This window comes from Plecotus auritus (genome assembly GCF_963455305.1).
Source record: "Plecotus auritus genome assembly, chromosome: 1".
Lineage (NCBI taxonomy): Eukaryota > Metazoa > Chordata > Mammalia > Chiroptera > Vespertilionidae > Plecotus > Plecotus auritus.
The window spans coordinates 25,631,937-25,653,667 of NC_137770.1; the positions used below are offsets into that span (position 1 = coordinate 25,631,937).

At 48.4% G+C, this 21,731-nt stretch overlaps 1 protein-coding gene across 3 annotated transcripts in view; it reads right to left on the bottom strand.

Annotated features, from left to right (window-relative positions):
- Positions 1 to 9,120, bottom strand: part of JDP2 (Jun dimerization protein 2) — a 40,307-nt gene extending 31,187 nt beyond the window's left edge. Inside the window, exon 1 of one of the 3 annotated variants that reach the window (XM_080658640.1) lies at positions 8,980 to 9,120. The gene's annotated coding sequence lies outside the window, so the exon portion shown is untranslated. Of the gene's footprint in view, positions 1 to 8,231; positions 8,399 to 8,576; positions 8,716 to 8,979 lie in introns of those variants that run through there. The other 2 variants (XM_080658641.1, XM_080658642.1) reach the window with 2 other exon arrangements.
- Between the last annotated feature and the right edge of the window lie 12,611 nt (positions 9,121 to 21,731).

The following is a 21,731-nucleotide window of genomic DNA, read 5'->3' on the forward strand; positions in this document are numbered from 1 at the left end:
GAGGGAATCTTAATCCATTAATTCATATCAAGGTTATCCTTGGCACTTAAGGTAATGCTTAATCCAACCATCGGCTCATTGATTCAGCATTCGCCATGTGCTTGGCACTGCATAATCCGCCTACAGCCCCATAGGACTGGGTCAGTGCCCATGACACAGAGGAAGAAGCCAGGGCTTAGGAAGATAACTCACTCAAGACTGCACACAGTTGAAACTGGAAGAGCTGGGATTTAAACCACAACCTACTGCCTCCCAAGAGGATGGTTTATAACAGCGGAATCTCAAGCATCTTTGCACCTGTTTAAGAGGGAGCTATTTTGGGCTTGGCACGGTGCCTCCCCTCAAATCACACATCCCGTTCTGCATACTTGTTAAGACACCCTGAATATGAAATGAAGCAAATCGAAGTTAAAGGTGAGCGTGTGCCTCTGGTGTCTATGAGGAGGAGATTGAGGCAAAGGAGATGCAATTAATTAGCCTGTGCTTTCCCCAGCGGAGCCCAGTACCAGAAAAGACCTCCAGAGTCTCCTGTTTCTCAAAGCAGACACGTATTCTGGCTGTGCCAGACCCAAAAGGTTTGCAAGGGAAGACAGATTCAGGCATGAAAGAAAGACAGAAATTAGATAGGTCAACATCGAGAGAATTATTTCTTCCCTCTCTTTTCTGGGAGAAGTTCATGGGTAAGAAGTGGTTACTTCAAGGCACAGCTGGCAGTACAGAAAGCTTGTCTTCCAATAAAGCCAAACTTATGTGGTCCCTTACAGGGCTCCTACCATTCATTCATTCGTCCACTTAACCATCCATCCGACTATGAGCAAGAAGGCACATCCTTTCTCCCCGTCCTGAGCACCCCGTGTCCCCCAGGCCATCTCAGAAAAGGATCTGAGACGCATTCTCATCAACTTATAGTCTTAGAGCTGGAGGAGGCCCTGTGCTTATCTAAACCACATCCTCATTTTGCGCATGAGGAAGGTGAAGCTCAGAGAGGGTGAATGACTTGCCAAGGTCACACAGCCAGAACGGGAAAGAGCCAGAGCTGAACTCCTGGGCCCTGGATTTTAGATCCTGCCCTTTTTCCCCTCCTGGGTTCCAAGCGAGTTAAAGCAGAAGGGAAGACCTTCTAATAGTAGTTGTTCAGAGTGGAGGATCATTCTCCTGCACAGAGGACCCTCTACTTTGCCTCCCATTAAGATCCAGGTTTGGGACATTCCCCGAATAACCCCATGGCAGTTTGGGTGGGAGCCCAGACATAAAAATGGCCCCTGAGACATCTCACATGCGATTGGTCAATGTGCTGTGACCCTCCCTAAACCTGAGCTGGACTTGAGTCCAGGATCAGGAAGAGAGTCTCCCCTCTACTCCCTGGAGCTGGGCCTGCAATGCAGGGGCCCACAGGGTGCCACAGCAGGAGGCTGCTCCAGGGCCTGGTGGATGAGCTCCCGGCTCCCCAGGCTTCCTCCAGGGAAAACAAGAAAAGGGCCAGGGTAAGGACTCATTCCTGTGTGGCAAAGGGATGCCTGGCAGCCAGGAGTTGGTTTTAGGCTACCTGAGCCAAACTGACAAAGGAAACGCTCATTTCCTTCTCAGAAGAGGAGAAAACCCTACAAAATCCCCTTTTCTAGACCTGAACAGATGCCCCAAGGAGTCAATGACCCCCAAAAAGATGCTTAATTGAGCTAATCAAAACAGACAGGAGATGTGAGGCTGGAAAATGCTGTGCCTGGTGCTTCAGTTGCATATAAACCCCTAAGAGGGGCCGGGGATGCCACACGCCAGCAAAAATACAGAGCAAAACCCCCTCCTTGGCCAGAAGCCCCTGAACCTCCCTGAACGGGAAGAACCCATTCCTTCGTGGCAAAACGTGCCACGTGGCCACTTAGCAAGTGGAGGGGTGATTTCAGGGGGAAAAAGCAGCAGTCATGGATGGTTGACCCACATGACCCCGGCATGTAGCATCATTTCTGGCATAAAAAAAGTAATCAACAAATACTCATTGAATTGTAAATAAGTGAATGCAGGAAGGAACAAATGATAAACTCACGGTGGAACCAAATTCAGTGAGTGGGGTCGGGATCTACCTCTGGAAGTCTGGATGCTCGTCACCAACCTCCAGATTGTTCGTTCCCACAGTAGACCCCAAGAAAAACAGCCCAGAGGTTCCTGTGTGTTTCCCTGCCTTAAGCCATCTCTGAGAGATGGAAGCCAGGCCCCACTGTTCCGGGAATGATAGGCTCTGCCTGCAGCTTCTGTTTATTTTCATACAGATGGTATAAATGAGACACTAACAAATGAGCCCAAAATATCTGCTACTGTGAAATCCCCCCTCCGAGAGGGGTAACCGCTCTCTGGGAGCAGCAGCCTCAGAAATTCTTGCCATTCCTGCTTCCCTGTGAACCCAGCCCAATGACCAGCCTCACTCAGGGGATCAGGCTCCAGGCTTTCCTTTGCAGAAGCAAAAAAAAAAAAAAAATGCCCCTCCCTTTCCTTCCCCCCCCCCCCCCCGCAAGGGCGCCCCTCACTGCTCAGATACAAACCACAAAGTCCTTAACACATGCCATTCCTAGGAGACAACCACAACAGCTGACATTCACCAGTGAGAAGTCATCCTAATGGCAGAAGATGGAGGAGGTGGAGCGGCTGCCTCTCGTAATTGGATCCTCATTAACTGGGAAGAGCTGGCTGATGATCCAAGGCTGCAAGGCAACTTTGGTGATATGAAAAATAAAACAATTTGATGTGATTTAGAGATCTATAAGGGGGGAGAGAGGGAGAGAGGGAAAGAGAGAGAGAGAGAGAGAGACAGAGAGACAGTGGCGGGGAACCAATAACAGCCAGGAGGAATTTACCCACTTCAAGGAAGACATAGGAACGATGACAAGAGGTGAAATCATCTCCCAACTCATTGTTCCATACGGAAACAATTTAGTAGGAAAAGGGGAACTAGGCAGTAAAAGCTTTAGGGGAAGAACCCGGAGTTTTTTTCCCCCCCTTCAGGGCCCAGGAGGTCCAAAAGGCAGATAAACACCCTCCATGTTTCCATTAGTAACTGGGATGCATAAATAAAGAGCAAGTGCTATACATTGGCAGAAGACCAAAATTGGCAAATGAAGCGTATGCCTCAAAAGACAGGCTTAGAATCCAAAAAGACTTTGGCAATTTGGGACACTGACCAGGAATAACTTGGAAACTAGCCAATGAAGAAAAACTGGGTAATGGACAGATCAAGATGGGGCATGAAGAGGACAGAAAGCGTGCAGGAGGTCACAGCGAAAGCTGCTGCTGAGCCCAAGAACGTGAGTGATTTGATGCAGGTCCCTCAACGCCAGCTTCGGAGAACCGGGGACTGAGTGGGTCCATGGGGAAAGAACCTGAAGACCTGGTATCGGTATCTCTCCATTCTGACTTCCTCAGGGGTGGTAGGCACCAGTCAGGGGTGCTGCCTTGGATAAGCAGAAAAGCCAGGAAACATTTCAAGTCCAGAAAATGGACCCTATTGGGAGATATTAACATGAAACATCATTTTTTAGCTGACAGGAAAAAAAAAAAAAAAAAGATACATGTAATTTGAGTTTTTCCCCTCTTTTCTTCTCTTGGTTCACTGTATGTAAATCTATAAAATATCATATTTTTTTATGGGAGTATCTACAAATAACAGTCTTGCTTTGATGGATCAATTTTTACTAAAAAGTGCCAATAATTGGCATCTCCATCTAGAATGGCAAGGATGGATTAAAAAAAAAAAAAGACAGGTTAAGAGAAAGTTAGGATCTGCATCATGAAAGTTAGGATCTGTCCACAGAAACAAAAGTTTAAGGGAGGTTTTCAAATCCCTGGGCCTCTTTGAGAAGGTCAGCTCCCCTCCTGGCAAACAGCTAGCTAGGCTGGCATAAGGAGCCAGAGATGTGTGCAAGTGAGTGCAAGGTTCGAAATAGTGGAGGTGAGTGAGGACAGGCAAGGAGCAAGGGAGTTATTTCACAGGATCAGGCCCTAGGAGCACTAGCGGAGTTGGAAGAGCAGGTAGCCAGCCTGGCTTGTGTGGCTCAGTGATTGAGCGTCGACCTATGAACCAGGAGGTCACTGATTTGATTCCAGGTCAGGGCACATGCCCCAGTAGTGGGCTCGATCCCCAGCAGGGGGTGTACAGGAGGCAGCTGGTCGATGATGTTTCTCATCAATGTTTCTATCTCTCTCCCTCTAAAAAATAAAAACTCCTATATAATAAAAGGCTAATATGCAAATCGACCGAATGGCAGAACGACCGGTTGCTATGATGTGCACTGACCACCAGGGGGTAGACATTCAATGCAGGAGCTGCCCTCTGGTGGTCAGTGCACTCCCACAGGGGGAGTTCTGCTCAGCCAGAAGCCAAGCTCATGGCTGGAGAGTGCAGCGGCAGTGGCGGGAGCCTCTCCCGCTTCCGTGGCAGCACTAAGGATGTCTGACTAATGGGGAGCGTGCCTAAGCAGCCAGATGGACATCCCCTGAGGGCTCCTGGACTACGAGAGGGCGCAGGCCGGGCTGAGGGACTCCCCCCCCACCTCCAGTGCACAAATTTTTCGTGCACTGGACCTCTAGTATATATATATTTAAAAGAAAAAAAAAGAGCCAATAGCCAGTACCTGGGAATCACCAATAGCAGGTAGGCGGTCTAGGTCTTAGGAGCCGGAGCCTGGGAAGATTCCCAGGAGGACACTGTGTATGCGTGTGTGGGGAGGCGGGGAAGGTGCCAGGCCAGTGATCACAGAACAAAGTAATAACTACCATGAATCTTGGAGAATTAAACAGTAAACTTGTTCTTGGAGATAAGGAATTATCTGAGATGATCTCTTGCCTAGAGATCCAGAAGGCAAGGAGCAAATGGATGGAGAAAGCCCCTGCGAACAAGGACAAGCTGGAAAGGCCCTCTCCAGATGGCTGTCCCAGCTCTACAGGCAGGAGAGTGAGACGGGTTATGGGGCGGAGCTTTGGAGCCAGGTCAGATACATGTGCAAACTAGCTCTGCCCTTACTCGCTGTGTGACTTGGGCAAGTTTCCTAACCTCTCTGGGCCTCACTTTCCTTAGCTGTAAAGTGGGAATAATAGTGTTATGTGCCCTGTAAGGATTAAAGTGGTGAAAACTTGGAAAGTACCTGGAACAGTGCCTGCCCCAGTGAGTATGAAGTCAGTGTAGCCACAGAGCCTTCCTTCCTGAAGGACACAAGTGCTGGACGACCCCGCAAGGTCACTTCTGTAGGGTTCCCACCTAACACTGGTCTCCTTTTCCTACAGCCATGAAGAGGACTCCCCCAGAGGATGCTCTGCTCTCCCACTTTCCAGCTCTAAACCCCAAGGGCCAGGACCATCCTATATCCAGTCGGTTACTGCAGAACAGAAACAAAGGGGGCAGGTCAGGGCTGTGTACAAAGGTGCCTAAACCAGGCCCAGCACTTGACCTTTGCCCCAGTTTCTCCAAGGTCTCCTCCATCCTCCATTCCAGAACACAGCTGCATAGATGGCTGGCACCACCAGCTGGCTGCGTCTCCACCCCTGCCTCCAGAAGCAGAGGGCTAGCATCTTCTGTGTCCTTCTACCTACTCTATCCTTGTACTGCTTAGAGGGGGTCGCTCTTCAGATCTGCCTAAGAAGAAAAAGAGGGGTGATAGCGGTCAGAGCCGCTGCCAGGCATGGGCACACTGGCATGCATGACCCCTGCATAGGCAACCAGCTGTGGAAGAAACTGGAACCTCTCCCCAGGAAAGGTTCTTCCCAGGAGACCAGAGAAATGCTTTCAACAAGGCCCTGTCTGTAGGCACCGTCTCCCCTGCCTGGTGTAGGTGTTGAACAAACACACAGGAAGTTACTTCCGCCAAGAATCCTTATCCGAGCTGCAAGATGAGGCTGGGAACGTACTGCCACCCGACAAGCCTCTATCCTCTCTTCCCTCTTCACCCCATCTCTGTTCCTTGGCTGCAGGAGCTCACAGCATGATACACTGCACAGTCATACACACAGAGTGTGTGATAAGTCTGTTGGCCCTTCTTTAAAAATGCCACTGGCCCTGCTGAAGCTTTGGAAACGAAGCTCCACGACTGGAATCCCAAGGGCTGCAGCAAGAAAACAGACTTAAAAAAGCCCCAGAACGGTGGGCTCTGGCCGGGCCTCCCACAGCCAGCAATGAGTGTAAAGAAACACAGGCTGAAATTCCAACCTGGGTCGCTAAGGCATTTGTCTCTGCTGAGCTCCGAGAGGCCAAACCACACACACGCACAAGAGCGCACACACACATACACACACAGGCACACGGAGCTTGGCAGCCCGTAAGTTCCAGAGCTGGTAACACAAGCCACGGAACCGACTGCCAAGACAAGCAACAGAAAGAGCCAGGCCCAGTTTCATTGGCCACCATACGCTGCATATGGCCCGGGACGCAGCCAAAACAGTGTTCTCACCCTCCTCAAAGGCATAGGAGACCCTCTGTTTTCAAACACACCTCCACAGAGCCTTAATTAAAGGAAAATGGAAAAATAATGTGTCTGCTGCTCTCCCCCTGCCTATGTAGGTATGCACACACACACACATATTCATACACACTCACTCTATTTTTCTCTTCCTCCCATTTCAGTTTCAAACATAATTCATTCGCATGGAAAAAAGCAAACTGCATCCTGCAGCACAAAAGCAGAAAAGAATGTTGCTTGCCCTCAGCCCTGGCTCTGATTGCTCAAGTTGAGCTGGGGCTGAATGAACACAGAGCAGGCCAACCTGAGTCTGCACTGACCCCTCTCTTCCAGAGCAGAGCTGGGAACAGAAACACTGGTGAGAGAGACAGCCCATTGCAACACCAGCAGACCCACGACAAACAAGGCCCTCCGCCTCCTGCCAAGGGTTCTGCAGGTTGGAAAAGATGCCCACACAGCTTGCAAACAGGTGGGGGAGACAGACGCCGGTGGCTGCAAAAGCTAGGCTGAGTGAGTGAGGAGATCCCGGTCCAAATGCTTCCCTAGGGGACACCATTACCACTTATCAACACGGCTCCTTAGACGTGGCTGCAAACAACGCAGGAGAAAAGTCAGAGGCCTCCACACCCATGCCTTCCAGCAGCCTTTCAAATCTTACGGCACCCAGCTCTTCAGGAAGATTCTGGAGCTGCCTGCAGCTCTGAACCAAAGCCAACGTAGAAGGGGAACAGAAGAGCCTTTGAGAAATCGGTTCTCCCTGTTTTAAACAAGGCAAAACCTTAACCAGCCAGAGGCACGAGAATAGACCTTGCTTCTCTTCCCAGGTCCTCAGGTTAATCAGAGCCATGCTCACACCTGATACCCGGCTAAACTCTCCCCTAGAAACCTGCAAAGGAAGATCAGGCAGCCATCCAAGCTGCAGCCAGATTTGCTGGAAAGATGAAAGCAATGGGAGGTGTTTTTAAAAACCTTCAGGAAAGGGAGGTTGGGGAGATGATATATGAACACAATTCATAGCAAGGCCTTACAGAACAAGCAGGCACCAGTCGTGGCTCAAAGCTTCTGACGCTCCCCAAACTTGAGGAGAGCCCACCAACTTGCCTGCACGCCCTTTTTTGTGACAGGCCTGGGCTCATCTGCATTAAGCACATGTGGTCAGGACGCTGTCTGATACCCGCGATGCCAGTAGGGAGGACTGCACACTGGGCCAGGATCAGGCAACCTTGCAAGTGGAGCTGACCCAAAGGGTGAGTTAATTTCCTTCCACCAGCCTCTTCATTTCCAGCCGCATGCATGACCCAACCATCCCAGCAGAAGAACCAAGGCCTCCCCATCTTCCGGGCCTCCCAGGGTCTGGGGTCCTGGCCTTAAGACCCAACCCCTCAGCCTCCTTTTGAGGGGCGGGGCATAAGAGAGCCTTCTAAACTGGGCTGGTCAGGAGAGAAGGGGCTGGTTACCTAGAGGAGCCGGCTTGCCTCCTTATGTAACCTGGCTTAGGAGCCCTCCCAGGGAACGCAAAGGGGACCCGGGCCACCCCTAGGCCTCCTCCCATCCCAGAACCCGGGTACAATGCCCCTAGAGAAGCACTCTTCATTGGATGGAGAGAGGCCCGGGCCTTCTCCAGTCCTCGGGGAGGCACGCTTCCACCCTTCCAGGGGGTGGGGGCGGCACACTTGCCAGCCGGTCACTGTCATCCTCCCCCCACCCCCCAAGAACCCTGCAAGTCCCTGGTCTTTCACCCTCCCATATGCACCCCCAGGCCCGTCTCCCCCAGGCAGTGTTCTCCCCACTCACCCGCCTTCCCCGCCGCCCGAGGCGAGCGCCTCTCTGCAAACGCACGGGGGAGAAGAGCGCTGGAGGGAGGCGGAGAGAGAGCCCTGGCTGCCTGGGAGCAGACTGAACCTCCCGTCCCAGGGCGGGAACCAAAGGGACGCCACCGGCTTCCAGGCGCTTCTCGGGAATGGCCCGGGCTGCAGCGACCTACGCCGGGGCTGCGGGAGCCTCCCCGCGGGGCGGCGGGTTCCGGAGCTGGGAGCGCTCCGCCCGCGCGGGGGCGGGCGTCCCAGGTGCCCGCTGCCGGCGCGCCCCACCCCGCCCGGCCCGGGCGCCCCCCACGCGCGCGCGCGCGCGCGCACCCACCGTGCAGAAGCCGCGGGCGGAGGCGGCGTCCCCGGGGCCGGGGCCCGGCTGCAGGCGCCGTGCCCGCTCAGCGCCGCTGCCGCCCGGCCGCTGAGCTCCGCCCGGTGCCCAGGCCCGTCCCGGCCCGGGAGCCGCCGCGGCGCCAGCCCCGCCGCTGCTGCAGCGTCCGCCGCCGCCAGCGCCTCCCGTCGCGGCCGCCGAGCGTCCCTCCCGCAGGCTGTGGCGGGCGGCGGGACGGGTTGCATCAGCCCCGGCTATATAGCGGCCCCTGGGCGGCGGGGAGGGGTCGGGAATGCGGAACCCGCCGAGCTGCCAGCTCCAGACGTCAGAGGGGGACGGAGAGGAAGGGAAGGAGGGGACAGGGGAGGAGGGGGTGTGGATCCGGCGCTTCACACCCACTGACCTTCACCTCCCCCGCCGCCTTTCGCGCCCTCCTCCCGCGGCTGCTCGCTCTGCTCTCCCCGCAGGGGCGGCTTCGGCTCCGCGGCACCAGCTGGGGCTCCATCGCCGTCCCAGGCTCTCCCACCCTGCGGCTCAGGAGCACGCGAGAAAGCAGGACGCGGCGAGCGGTTATGTAAGAGCATCCCCCCCACCCACCCCGCGCACAGCGCCGGTGGCCACCCGAGACAGAAGACAGAGAAATGAGAAGGCGGCAGCAGAACAAGCCGAAAGCCCCTTGAAGCATACGCAGTCTGAGTGAACCATCTTCCTTGATCCTTAGCGCTTTTTGCCTGACCGAGAGAGAGCATTTCAGCACATTTTCATCCTTGGACACTTCACGACTGAGTCAGTGAGGAGGTGATCTCGCAAGCCGGCTTTATTTTCCCATGGAGAAGGATGAGCAGAAGATTAAGGCATGTGGGTGCCTCTACCCCACCCACTAGCCCACCTGGCCACCATACGTGCCTTAAGCCCGCGGCAGTTTGCTGCAGGAGGCCTGCCCTCCACTGCTTTCTCTTTCTGGGTGGCCAGCACTGTTTGACCTGGGCTTTTTGTCCCACTCCATCAGCTTCTCCTTTCCTCTCAGGGGCAGAGCACACCCAGCCCTCCTCCCACTGCAAATGGCCTTCTTCCCCATTACAACTTCCATTGCCAACTCTATTCCCACTTTTCATCTTCCCAGAGTGGTAGACGGTTCAGGGAGACTCCAGAGGACTTGTGTGTTCCATGATGCCCTCCAGTATATAAAGCCCGGAGACCTCAAGCACACGTGTGGCACCTGAGACCTTGGCACCACGGTTGGCATCTCCTATCTCCAGACGCCCTGGGGGCTCAGCCAACCCCCTACCTTTCTGTGGGAGCCAGATAGGAGTAACTGTTTATATTCAGTGACTGCCGGCCTCCTTCTCAAGAGTGAGGTCAGGTCATCACCCGAAGAAGAAAGGAAGTGAAAGAAAAAGTTCATGCCTTCTTGGAGCGCAGATGTTCAGAGTGAAAGAAACAACATTACTTGAGACAGATGGGAGCAGTAAGCAAAACCAAGTGAGCTTGCCTCTGCAATGCAAGTATAGTGAGGTTTTCTTTTCCTTCTCTCCCCGTGCAGTGAAATCCTTCGGAGGAAGAGGACTGGGAAGGCAGATCTCATCCCAATGACATGGCCTGGCCATTTGCCCCTTCGCTCATAGCATTGAAGTAGTAAGTAAAAAGAAAGTAAGGCCCTGAAAGAATCTACAATGCAAAATGAATAGTAATTTGATAGTTTTGTGGACGAACAGGGCTCTCAGCATCCGAAAGGCCAACTACACCTCTACTGCAGCATGAAGATCAAAGCGGGGTCCTGTGAAACTGCCTTATGATGTTTCCCCCATGAGACTGAGGTCTGGACATTTATATGGAAGAAAACACTGAATAGGGACAGAGTTACTTTATGCATCTTTGTCTAGGACTTAGAAAAAACTAACCTGATCCATGTGTGGGGACTAATAATTAGTATATGTGGTTAGAGCAAGTCCTTTCCAGGGATTGTTTTGCATGTAGCTGGGCCACTGGTAGTCCTCCACAAATTAAATATGCTACAGGGATGGCACCAAGGGGTGACTTGGGGGTCACTAGCCCCCACAAATTAAATATGCTACAGGGATGGCACCAAGGGGTGACTTGGGGGTCACTAGCCCCCTCTATTTCCCTGTTTTATCCATCCTGTCTCCTCCATTATTTGATGTGGATGGTTTTCAATTTTATATAGCACGCTGTATAAACATAGCTTCGGAACCTCCCTTCTACCACATTGCCCCCACTCGGCCCCTCTACATGGTCATTGGCCCTGGAAGTGGCTGGAGGGCGAGGCCATAAGTGGGCCCATGTATGTAGACATTGGCCTGCTTCTCCCTGCTTTGCTTGGATGGAGCTCCTCTACCACTGGCTCTTAGGGATGGACAAGTGACCCAGCCTAAGGCTGTTTGAATTTGTGTTTCCTATCGCTTGCAACTAGGAAAGCCCTGATTAATTCACCCAGCCCTGGCCAGTGGTCTGGTCAGAGATTGCCAAGTATCCCAAATTAGTCCAGTGAGACTAGGAATTTTGTGGATCTGCCAGGAAGAGAAGCAGGCAGAAACTAGACCTGAAATTGCCAGAAGCTACCACATGGAGGGAGTCTACTGATGCTGACGCTAATGCAAAGAGTAGAGCCAAGCAATGGAGGAAGGAGAGCTCCAGTTCAGATAGCATTGTCTGAGCTCCTGGACCTGCTGTGCCTGCATTCTCCCCACCTCTGAAGGTTTTAGTTAGAGGAACCAGTAAATTAGATCTTACCCAAGGCAATTTGAATTTAGGTTTCCTATTACTTGCAACTAGAGAAGACCTGGTTAATACATTGGATTTTGCATTTCTGACTTATTTAGACAATTACATTTTTTTTTAAGTTGAAACTTTATTTTTTTTAATTATTTTTTTAATCCTCACTCAAAGATATTTTTCCATTGATATTTAGAGAGAGTGGAAGAGAAAGGGAAAGACAGAAACATTGATGTGAGAGAAACACGTCGATTGGTTGCCTCCCGCATGCACCCCGACCAGGGCCTGGGCCAGGGAGGAGCCTGCAACCGAGGTACATGCCCTTGACCAGAATCGAGACTGGAACCCTTCAGTCCGCAGGCCAACATTCTACCTACTGAGCCAAACCCGCTACGGCGACAATTACATTTTGAAGCTTAATAGACATTGATGAATCCCAAGCTCTTTGCAAACAGGAAAATATGCACCGGCAAGATAAAATAATTAATTCCCTAGAGGTGTTCCTCCATTATCAAAGGAGGAAATGATAGTTCTGAGTAATTAACCAGTCTTAATACTAATTTTTTAGAGCTCTATTATGTGCCTGTGAGGTACATAAAGTTTAAGATATGATCCCTCACTTGTCCCCACCTACTGCCTAGTTAGAAAGAATGACCTGAACACTAATGAAGAGCAAGACGAGTAACTAAGAGCTAGTATGTGGCATCGATTATAAAGGCTGTAGGAGTTTAGGTAGGATTGCTGCACAGAGAAAAATCATTCGTTAATTGATCCATTCTCTACTCAAACTGGGCAGACCCAAAACTGCAGACCAGTAGTTGGCAGGCTGAATTTGGCTTTGTTGGTTCAACCTTAAATTCTTTTTCTTTTATGTATCAAAGATTTCTCACAAAAATCTAAATTTCTAATTTCTCTTGAAAACAGGCAACGTGCCATAGTCAAGTTAGGATAGGTTATGCTGAAGTTGCAAGTATCCTCAAAACTCAGTGGCTTAACATGAGACAACCTTGGATCAAGGTGATTGATTGCCCAGGATGGCTGCCCTACAGGTGATGGCTTAGTATTGCACCTCCATATCAACAACAGGGAGAAGTAGAGAGTGTGGGAACCCCTTTCACGTCCCGCGTGGTTCAGGGTTCCCGTTCAGGGTTCGGGTTCTGGAGAAGGCCGCACACAAATGAAAAGAGACTTGGAAAAGTATTAATTTGGAAATATTGGGGGCCAGGCGGAAGGCCAACTCTAGTGGAAGGACTACCCCTTGCTCTGGCCTTGCAATCCCTTTTATTGAGACTATGGGATACGCCCATAACCTTTAGGCAGGAAATTCCAATAATAGAAATTTACATGAAACAAACAGGTGGAGGCTGCTTCAGCTAACAATGTTTCAACTAAACAGTGAGTGATCAAAACAATTAAGGTTGTTGACCAGCCTTCCCAGTTTCCTGGCCACATCTTTCTATTAGTGGTAGAATGATTGGTTTCCCACACAGAGGGCCAGGCACCAGCAGTTAAATGTTGCCTCCAGGAGTGATATATGTCACTTTAGCTTACATTTCATTGGCCAAAGCAAGTCACATCGCTATTCTTAATTTCAAAGAGGCAAAGACTCTGGTGTTCCATGGAGGAGAAGGAAACCATGTATTAGTGAACAATTAATATCTGACACAGCACACACTACCTGGTGGCAACAATGGGCGACAGCCCACTGGAAGCTGCTCTCTTGAGATGGAAATTGACCCCCAGTTTGACACAGTCTCCACCCACCCTGCCAGGTCATTTCCATGGCCTGCCTAGCCCCTAGAGGCATTTGATTTTACAGCTCCTGATACAGATAAAGCCACTGTCGTTATCAGTCTTCCAGGTGTCCCTGGTGTTCCAAGGAGTTAAAACATTTGCTTTGATTTGCTAATTTAAAAATAATACTGTAGAGAATTCATAGGTGAAGGGCAGATGGTGTCATAAGAGCCAACAAAAAGTTGAGGCTAGCTGTTACATTTTCTGCAAATTGCACAGACCTGTTGACAATGGTTTTTTTCCTCCTGCTCTTCCCTTGCTCAATCAAACACCTACCAGGAGAAACCAGGATAAATGAGCCTCTTGAAAAACAAAGTAAGGCAACATGAGAAGAGAAGTGGCATGTAGTGATTTGGGGTGTGTGGGGGGGGGCGTCTAGTTTAAAGTTTAACATATATATGGCTGAAATATTTGAGAAGAAAATATGTAAGTTGGGAATGAGAGGACTTCTCTTTCAATAACCACCGATGAGAATTTTATTAAACAACAGGCAACATGTCTAAAGGTTTAGTAGTAAATCAGCACCCATAGAAATGCAGCCGTCTCTGAGGAAAGCCCAGTATCTTTAATCTAACACAATAAGTCTTTGGAAGGTGAAGAGATAGTCAATTCTCTGGTCAAAATGCTGGGCCAGGTGGGGTTAAGGAAAGGAGGAGTGAGGTGGATTTATGTTCTCCTATATTTCTTTTTGGGGTTTTTTTGTTGGTGTTTATTTGTTGTTGGTGTTTTTTTGTTTTGGGGTGTGTTTTTTTTTGTTTTGTTTTGTTTTTAGTATTCCTTTCTTTGGAGAACCATTACTCACCCTCTCCCTGTGGGTCTGGAGAGGTGCCAATCCTGGTGTCCCATCATCCCGAACCAAGTGTGGGTGTATAGACTAAGCTGGCCAATTAGAGTAGTTAGTCCATTTCCAAAGCTACAGTGATTGGTTCAGGGATTGGCTCATGACCCAAACAGGGCCAATCACAGTCTTCCTTAAGATTTGATATGTGAATATTAAGGAATAGGGGAGCAACCTTCCTTTTTTAAAAAAAATTTTTTTAATTGATTTCAGAGAGGTAGAGAGAGAGATAGAAACATCAATGATGAGAGAGTATCATTGATTGGCTGCCTCCTCCACACCCCACACTGGGAATCAAGCCTGCAACCCGGGCATATGCCCTGACCCGGAATCGAACCGTGACCTCCTGGTCTACGCTCAAACACTGAGCCACATTGGCTAGGTAGCAACCTTCCTTTAAAACACCTGTGCAAGAATGTAGTTTGTGTCTGTCCACTGCCATTTTTCCTGTCATGTGACAGAACCTGACTGAGAATGTAAGTAATACACAGAGGAATAGAGATCTAAGACATGTAAAGAGAGAATCAGCCAGGAGATAATCATCTCAGTCTCTGAACCTCATATGCATGTTGAATTGGCCTTTGGACCTCACAGTGATGGAGTCAATACATCCCCTTTCTCTCTCTGCTAAAATGGGTTAAGTTTTCTGACACTTGCCACCAAAAGAAGGCCGAAGAACACATGAATAAAATGGCCCGAAGTCAATCTTGTACAGGACTGCTGAACTGACACCGTGGAATTTTATCTGCTTACTATTCTTGCTTCATCCATCAAATGCCACTCAACCATCTGAAACTAAATACAGAACTGCACAGAGTTGCCTTCTCGAAGCTCAAGGTTCAGTTAGTCATTTAAATAATTTAGTCAGACAGCCTTGTTTAAATGTTTTCTATGAGCCATGTACCATGTGCCCCCCTATTTGAGAAGGCAAAGCAAAAAAGTTATTATCCCTGCCCATAAAAGGTGACAGACAAGAGGCCCAGGAAGATGGATGATATTCATAAAAATGGGGAAAGGAGGACTTGAGTGATCTAGGGAAAACCTAATGCATTCTGCTTCCAGAATATTATGTGTCAAAATTAGTCCTGAAAACACCTGGGGAGGAGATGAAAGATCCATGTTGGGGGTATCACTGTGTAAGTCATCCACACGTGGGTGCTCCCTGAAGCTGACACCAGGAGTGCAGATAGAATCACCAAACTCCTTCAGATCAAAGATGATTCTTAGGTATGTTAAATTTCAAATAACACGTAATTAACAAATAAATTTTGAGTTAATGAATGAGTGAACAGAAGCTGGCCTAGGACTCAGTCTTAGGAGATGCTGACAATGAATAAGCTGGAGAAATCAGAGAAGACAAAGAAGATAGCAGACAAAGCGTGCCCCATAAGATAGAAGAAAGGTAGGCACAGACATCGACTCAGAGAACATCAAGCCTCTTCAAATCCCCTTGCCCTGAACAAGGGAGTGAGCTTGCCCACTGCCATGGAAGCCAAAATAAGTTGTCAATATGGTCAAATATAACAGGGAACTGAGATCTGAGATGAGTCCATTGCATTTATTCAGATCTGGAAGGTACAGTGTAACTTTAGGGATGTATATTCGAGAGGCTTGAGATTATTATTAAAAGAGGAAATTTAGCCCTAGCCGGTTTGGCTCAGTGGATAGAGCGTTGGCCCGTGGAGTGAACGGTCCTGGGTTCAATTCCGATCAAGGCACGTACCGTGGTTGCAGGTTCCCCAGCCCTGGTTGGGGTGCATGCAGGAGGCAACCAATCAATGTGTCTCTTGTGCATCCATGTTTCTGTCTCTCCCTCTCCCTTCCACTCTCTCTAAAAATCAATGGAAAAATATCCTTGGATGAGTATTAACAAAATTAAAAGAAGAAGAAGAAGAAGGAATTAATCTGAAAATGTAGACATTATGCTACAAAGATGTTTATTTATTCAGATCTGGAAGGTACATTGTAACCTTAGGGGTGTATATGCAAGAGGCCTGAATATATTAAAAGAGGGAATTTAACCTGAAAATGTAGACATTGTGCTACAAAGATGGTTCCACCTAGCACCTCTACAATGTTGATTCTGGAGGGATTAATAATCCCTGTCCCTTCACTCCCAGAAGGTGTTATGATGGAATGGTCAGATTCTTAGACAAAACATTTGGACCTCAGTTTCCTCATCTGTTAAATGGGGATAATAATAGTGCCTACATTAGAGAGTTGATGCAAGGATTGAATGGGATACTTACAGGCCCTGGCCAGGTAACCGGGTAACTCAGTTGTTTAGAGCATCATCCCCATATGCCAAGGTTGTGGGTTCAATCACTAGTCAGGGCATACACAAGAATCAACCAATGAATGCATAAATAAGTGGAGCAATAAATCGATGTTCTCTCTCTCCCTCTTTCACTCTCTCTCCCCACCTCTCAAATCAATAAATAAAAAGTTATAAATAAATAAATGTGATACTTATAAAGCACCATATGAATACCTACCACATGCTAAGAGTTCAATAAATTGGGCTGTATTCATCATCAGCATCAACATTACATTCTAGCCAACTCAAGCCCTACTGTTACATGGCCTTCTTAGATCCGTCAAACCCTCAGTGATTTCTCCCTCTTCTAACCTTAAGTAGCACTTCCCTGCCTACCTAACATGAATTGTACGCTATTTTAAACTGTTCTGTTTATCATATATGTCATTCTGTTGTGCTTGAAGTTACCTGGGAGATTAGGGGCAATGTCTTGCATTTTTAAAACTCCTATAGCACCTACCATGTACTGAGCTTATAGTTGGCACTCAATGAGTACTTAAATAAACGATGGTCAGGGGCCAGGAATTTTTTTTTTTTTTTCAATCTCCAATAATGTCAAAAACAGTCTGGGCTCTTGGCACTTAAAGAATATTGGTTGAACAGATGCTGAGCAGAAGGCAATGCTCAGCCGCCCATTGGGCAGCACACACTGGTAGAATACTAACATTAGAAAGGGGCCGTATTTTATAGATGAGGAAATTGAAGTCCACATTGATGACACAGATCTAGCGGAACAAAAGTTATGATGGGATTAATTCTCAGGACTCTTTTTATGCTACGTGTTTTAAAACAACCACCAATAAAAAAGTTATTTCAGCAAATGTTTATTGAAGGGAGGAAAAAAGTCCCTTAGGTTTTCTGCGGGAGGTGGCGTTTCCTCTTGCACTCAGCAATCTTGGTGGTGTGGTAGAAAGAGGTGTGGGAAGGAGCCAGGGGGCCCTATGACTGGGCTGTTGTGTGGCCTGGGTGGGTGGGGGAGGGCTGGAATTTTCACTTCTTGGGAAGCTCTTCCAGGCCCAGGCAATCTGGGCCAGGTTTTGACACCTGCTTTTGTAAGCACTCTGCCTTAGGTTGGCTCCTCAGTGCTTTCCAGACCGCCCCACTGTCCCAGCTCAGTACCTGCGCTGGGAGAGCCCAGGCCCAGCCCACAGACTCTCACGCCAGGGGCCAGGAAAGTTTCCTACCCTCAGAACCTGCTGTCCTTGGGCAATGAGAATAAAACGCTTACAATTAGAACGCATCTCGGGGAGCCTCAGGAAATCTAGGAAGGCCAGTGCCCTGCCCAGCGAGGCCTTGGACAAGGGCTTCTTTGGTAGCCTGGCCAGGCTCACAGGCTCCCTTTCAGCTTTTATGCCCACATTTCCCTCCCCTCGCCTCCCACCAGTGTTTCTCTATCTCTTAAATACACCTCCGTAATCCTCTCCTTCCTCCTTTTTAAAGCCTGCCCTTCCTTTCAAATACTTCCTCAAATGCCAACTTGTTATTTGTGTGCCCTCCCCTTCAAGAGCCCTCCCCAAGAGCTCTGGCTGAAAGTATACTTTAGACCTCAGGGCCGGACTTTCACTCATACGTTCATTCAACAAATATTTGCTTAACTGTATGTGCAGGGCCGCGGCGATACAATCCTGGACCAGGCTGGCCCGGTTCTTTGGTGACTAAACAATTACAAGGGTGCAAAGGAGAATGAAAGGGTGTTATGAGGCAGAGAGAGAAACCATCAGACCCAACCTTTGTCTACTTGTCAGAAACCATATTCAAGTCAGCTTGGCGTCCAAGTCCTGACCTACTCACGGGCACCGAGGCAGGTGTCCTTCATAAAGCCTTTCTGGGACTTACATGCTCCTTCCTCCCATCAGGCCAAGTTCCAGTGTGGCAGGGGGTCTCCTCAGACTCCACTGTCCAGCCCTAACTCTCCCAGACCTGTTCTCCATGTTGGGGGTCTCAGGTGGTCATCCATCACCATATACACAGCTTTCATCTAGTTACCTGGTCTTCTAAGGTTAACACATCAAGCTGGGCAATCGAGCATAGCAATAAAGAGTGTGGACTCTGGAACCAGATGTTCCCTGTTTACATCCTGTTTCTGATGCATACTAGCTGTGTGGCCTTGGGCAAGTTACTTAACCTCTCTATGCTCAATTTCATCATCATTAAAGTGGAGTGTATGTGATAATACCCAACCCAGAGGGATATTCTAACCATTTAAATACATAGATATACAAGCAGCTACTGCCGGAAAAGCACTTAGAACCGCGCTTAGCACGAGTAAGGGCTTGGGGAGGGATCTATTGGACGTTATAGTTTGGATTTCCCCGACAAGGTGTCCAGCCTTGGCTCCTGGAACCCAGCCTGGGTCAGCGTCTCAGGCTGCTGCTTGCCTGGGAGGAGAGGCTGGAACTTTCAAAAAGAGACAAGGTACTGGCAGCACTGAAGACTGCCCGGAGCTAACTAGACAAGGGCGCTGAAGCCAACTGGCTGTGCAACATGTTGATCTCAATTCCCTAATGCGGGAGCCATTCCAATTGTCCATTGCTCGGGCAATGAGAAGGGAGCCCAGAGGCCTGGCTTTGAGCAGGGCTCACCTACCTCTAGTCTCTTATGTGGCCCCAGACAATGATCATTTCCATGCTTCAATTCCATCTTTTAATGGCAGAGGATAATATTCATAGAGTCATAGTGTTTGAACTAAAATTGACCTCAGCCCTAGCTGATTTGGCTCAGTGGATAGAGCGTCGGCCTGGGGACTCAAGGGTCCTGGGTTCGATTCCGGTCAAGGGCATGTACCTTGGCTGTGGGCACATACCCAGTAGGGAGTGTGCAGGAGGCAGCTGATCGATGTTTCTCTCTCATCGATGTTTCTAACTCTCTGTCCCTCTCCCTTCTTCTCTGTAAAAAATCAATAAAATATATTAAAAAATAAAATAAAATAAAATAAAATAAAATAAAATTGACCTCAGAGAGTCCATCTTGCAACCCTCTTATTTTCCATCTAAGAAAATTGAGACCCAGAAATATGTGATATGGGCACAGGGGCTAGATTCAAATCCCAGCCCCACAACTTAGTCTCTTCTCTGAGATTCATTACACTCTTAGAAAAGTGAAGATAGGGCCCGGCTGGTGTGGCTCAGTGGTTGAGTATTGACCTATAAACCAGGAGATCATGGTTTGGAGGTCATAATTCAATTCCCATTCAGGGCACATGCGTAGGTTGTGGGCTCAATCCCTGGTGTGGGGCATGTAGGAGGCATCTGATCAATGATTCTCTCTCATCACTGATGTTTCTTTCTCTCTCCCCCTCTCCCTTCCTCTCTGAAATCAATAAAAAAAAAATTTTAATGAAGATAGGAATTCCTACTGCATAGGTCATGATAAGGACTAAATGAGACCACATATGATGCACCTCACCCAGGGTCTGGGTAGGGTTGAGTAAGTATAAGGCCATTTTCCAGTGTCACATGACCATCTCTTTCTTACCTTCTTCACTGGGTTGAGAAAAGAGTAAAGCAAAGCAATGGAAGATTCACTCTGAAAATAGAAATGTTATGTAATCGTTACCCTTCCCATTAAGATTTACTGAACCCATTTGGGGAGCTGGCCAGGGTACTAAGAACTTAAGGGTTAATGTCCATGTGTGAAACTTACTTTCTGGTTCTTGAGGTTTCTCATTAGGGATTGGACCTCTCAAAGAAGAAACACCTTTCCCAGCCCCAGTGCTTAGTAACCGTGGTCTCATGAAGAAAGCTCACTGCTGTTAACGTAGCATGCGGTCTGGGGCTTGGCTTTCAACCTTCTCCGAGAGCAACTGGGGGGCCTGAGTCCACAAATGTTACCATTGGGCCCGCCACTCGGGCACAACCAAGCGGGACAGCTCCTCTCCATGAGCAAAGCTCCCTGCTGTGTGGAAGGGCAGCCAAGTGCCATCAAACGGCAGACCCAGCCTCGGTGCCATCAGAGATGAGCTCACAGGCCCAGAGTCAAAGGCCGTTAGCCAGGTGCTCTTTAAAAGAGGACCAGGCGCAATAAAGTAAGAATCAAAATAAAATGAGTCTGATAGAAATACAGTAAGTCCTCACTTAACATGGGTAGGTTCTGCAACTTTAAGCGAAATTATGATTAACAAAACCAATTTTACCATAGGCTGATCAATATAAAGAAGAGGTAAGTAAGTTCCTATGGCATCTCATCAACAATATGGCAAAATGATGTTGAATGAAAAGTTATTCCAGGACCTGAGCTCTGCCCCAGTGGAAGAAGATAGTTTCTTCCATGTTCACTTTTTAAGGTCAGAGAAACCTCTTCCTTAGATCTCCCCTGGCATCTCATTGGCCAGACATAATCACATGTCCATCTCCAAGCCAATCCCTGGCCAGGGTGCTCAGAGGATTGTGATTGAATTAGTTACTTAGAATCCACAGAGGTACCTGAACTAAATGATTTGAGGCTCTGTCTGCAGGAAAGGGGGAGGTGGGCTGTGAGAACCACAAGCAGTGATAACCTACTCCAGCAACCAGGTCACAGCCACAGGAGAAAGTGTTAAAATGTAAAGGATTGAATATGGCTTTGAAGCCAAAGAGCTGAGTCCAAATTATGCCTCTTACCAACTGAAAAGCCTTGAATGGGACTTTGGCCTCTGAGAGCCTCAGGTTGATCTAACAAGGCTGCAGTAAGTCAGGTGAGGTAATTTAATGTTCATGCAAGCCTGTGGCAGACTTTAACCTCCCACACTATATGATGTCCTCTATCTCACAGTTGTCATTAGCAATGAAAGTGGGGTGACACAAATAGATCTTCTATGGAAGGGAAAGTGTTTGTCATTGCCTATTGGGGGCACTCACTCCTCGGTCTTTACAGACTGTGGCTCAGTGACCCTTTTTTGGCCAAGGTCAACTGTAGTACTTGTTCTTATGTTAATAATTCTTTTTTAAAAAAATTTTTTATTGATTTCACAGAGACGAAGGGAGAGGGATAGAGTTAGAAACATCAATGAGAGAGAAACATCAATCTGCTGCCTCCTACATGCCCCTTTCTGGGGATCGAGCTGGCAACCAAGGTACATGCCCTTGACCAGAATCGAACCTGGGACCCTTCATTCCGAAGGCAATGCTCTATCCATTGAGCCAAACCACTTAGGGTTATGTTAATAATTCTTTATCCGAAAGCAATATATACCATAGAATGTACAACACCAAAAGTAAATCCTAATAAAAGGGTCTTTTATTAGAGTCTTAGGACCTAAAAAGTATGTGTCCTTTTTAAAAAACCCTAAATTGCAATGTAAACTACTGGTATTGATATGTATATGTACACATTCCAAACACAATTATGCCATTAGAGCTATTTGGAAGAATTCCAATAAATATTAAATGCATTTAAGTACAAAAGAAGTGTCGAAGTTCATCAGTGGTTCTCAACTAATCTCTGGGAGGCCATGATGCTCAAGGCTGGTTGCTAGGATGTTAAGATCACCTTAACC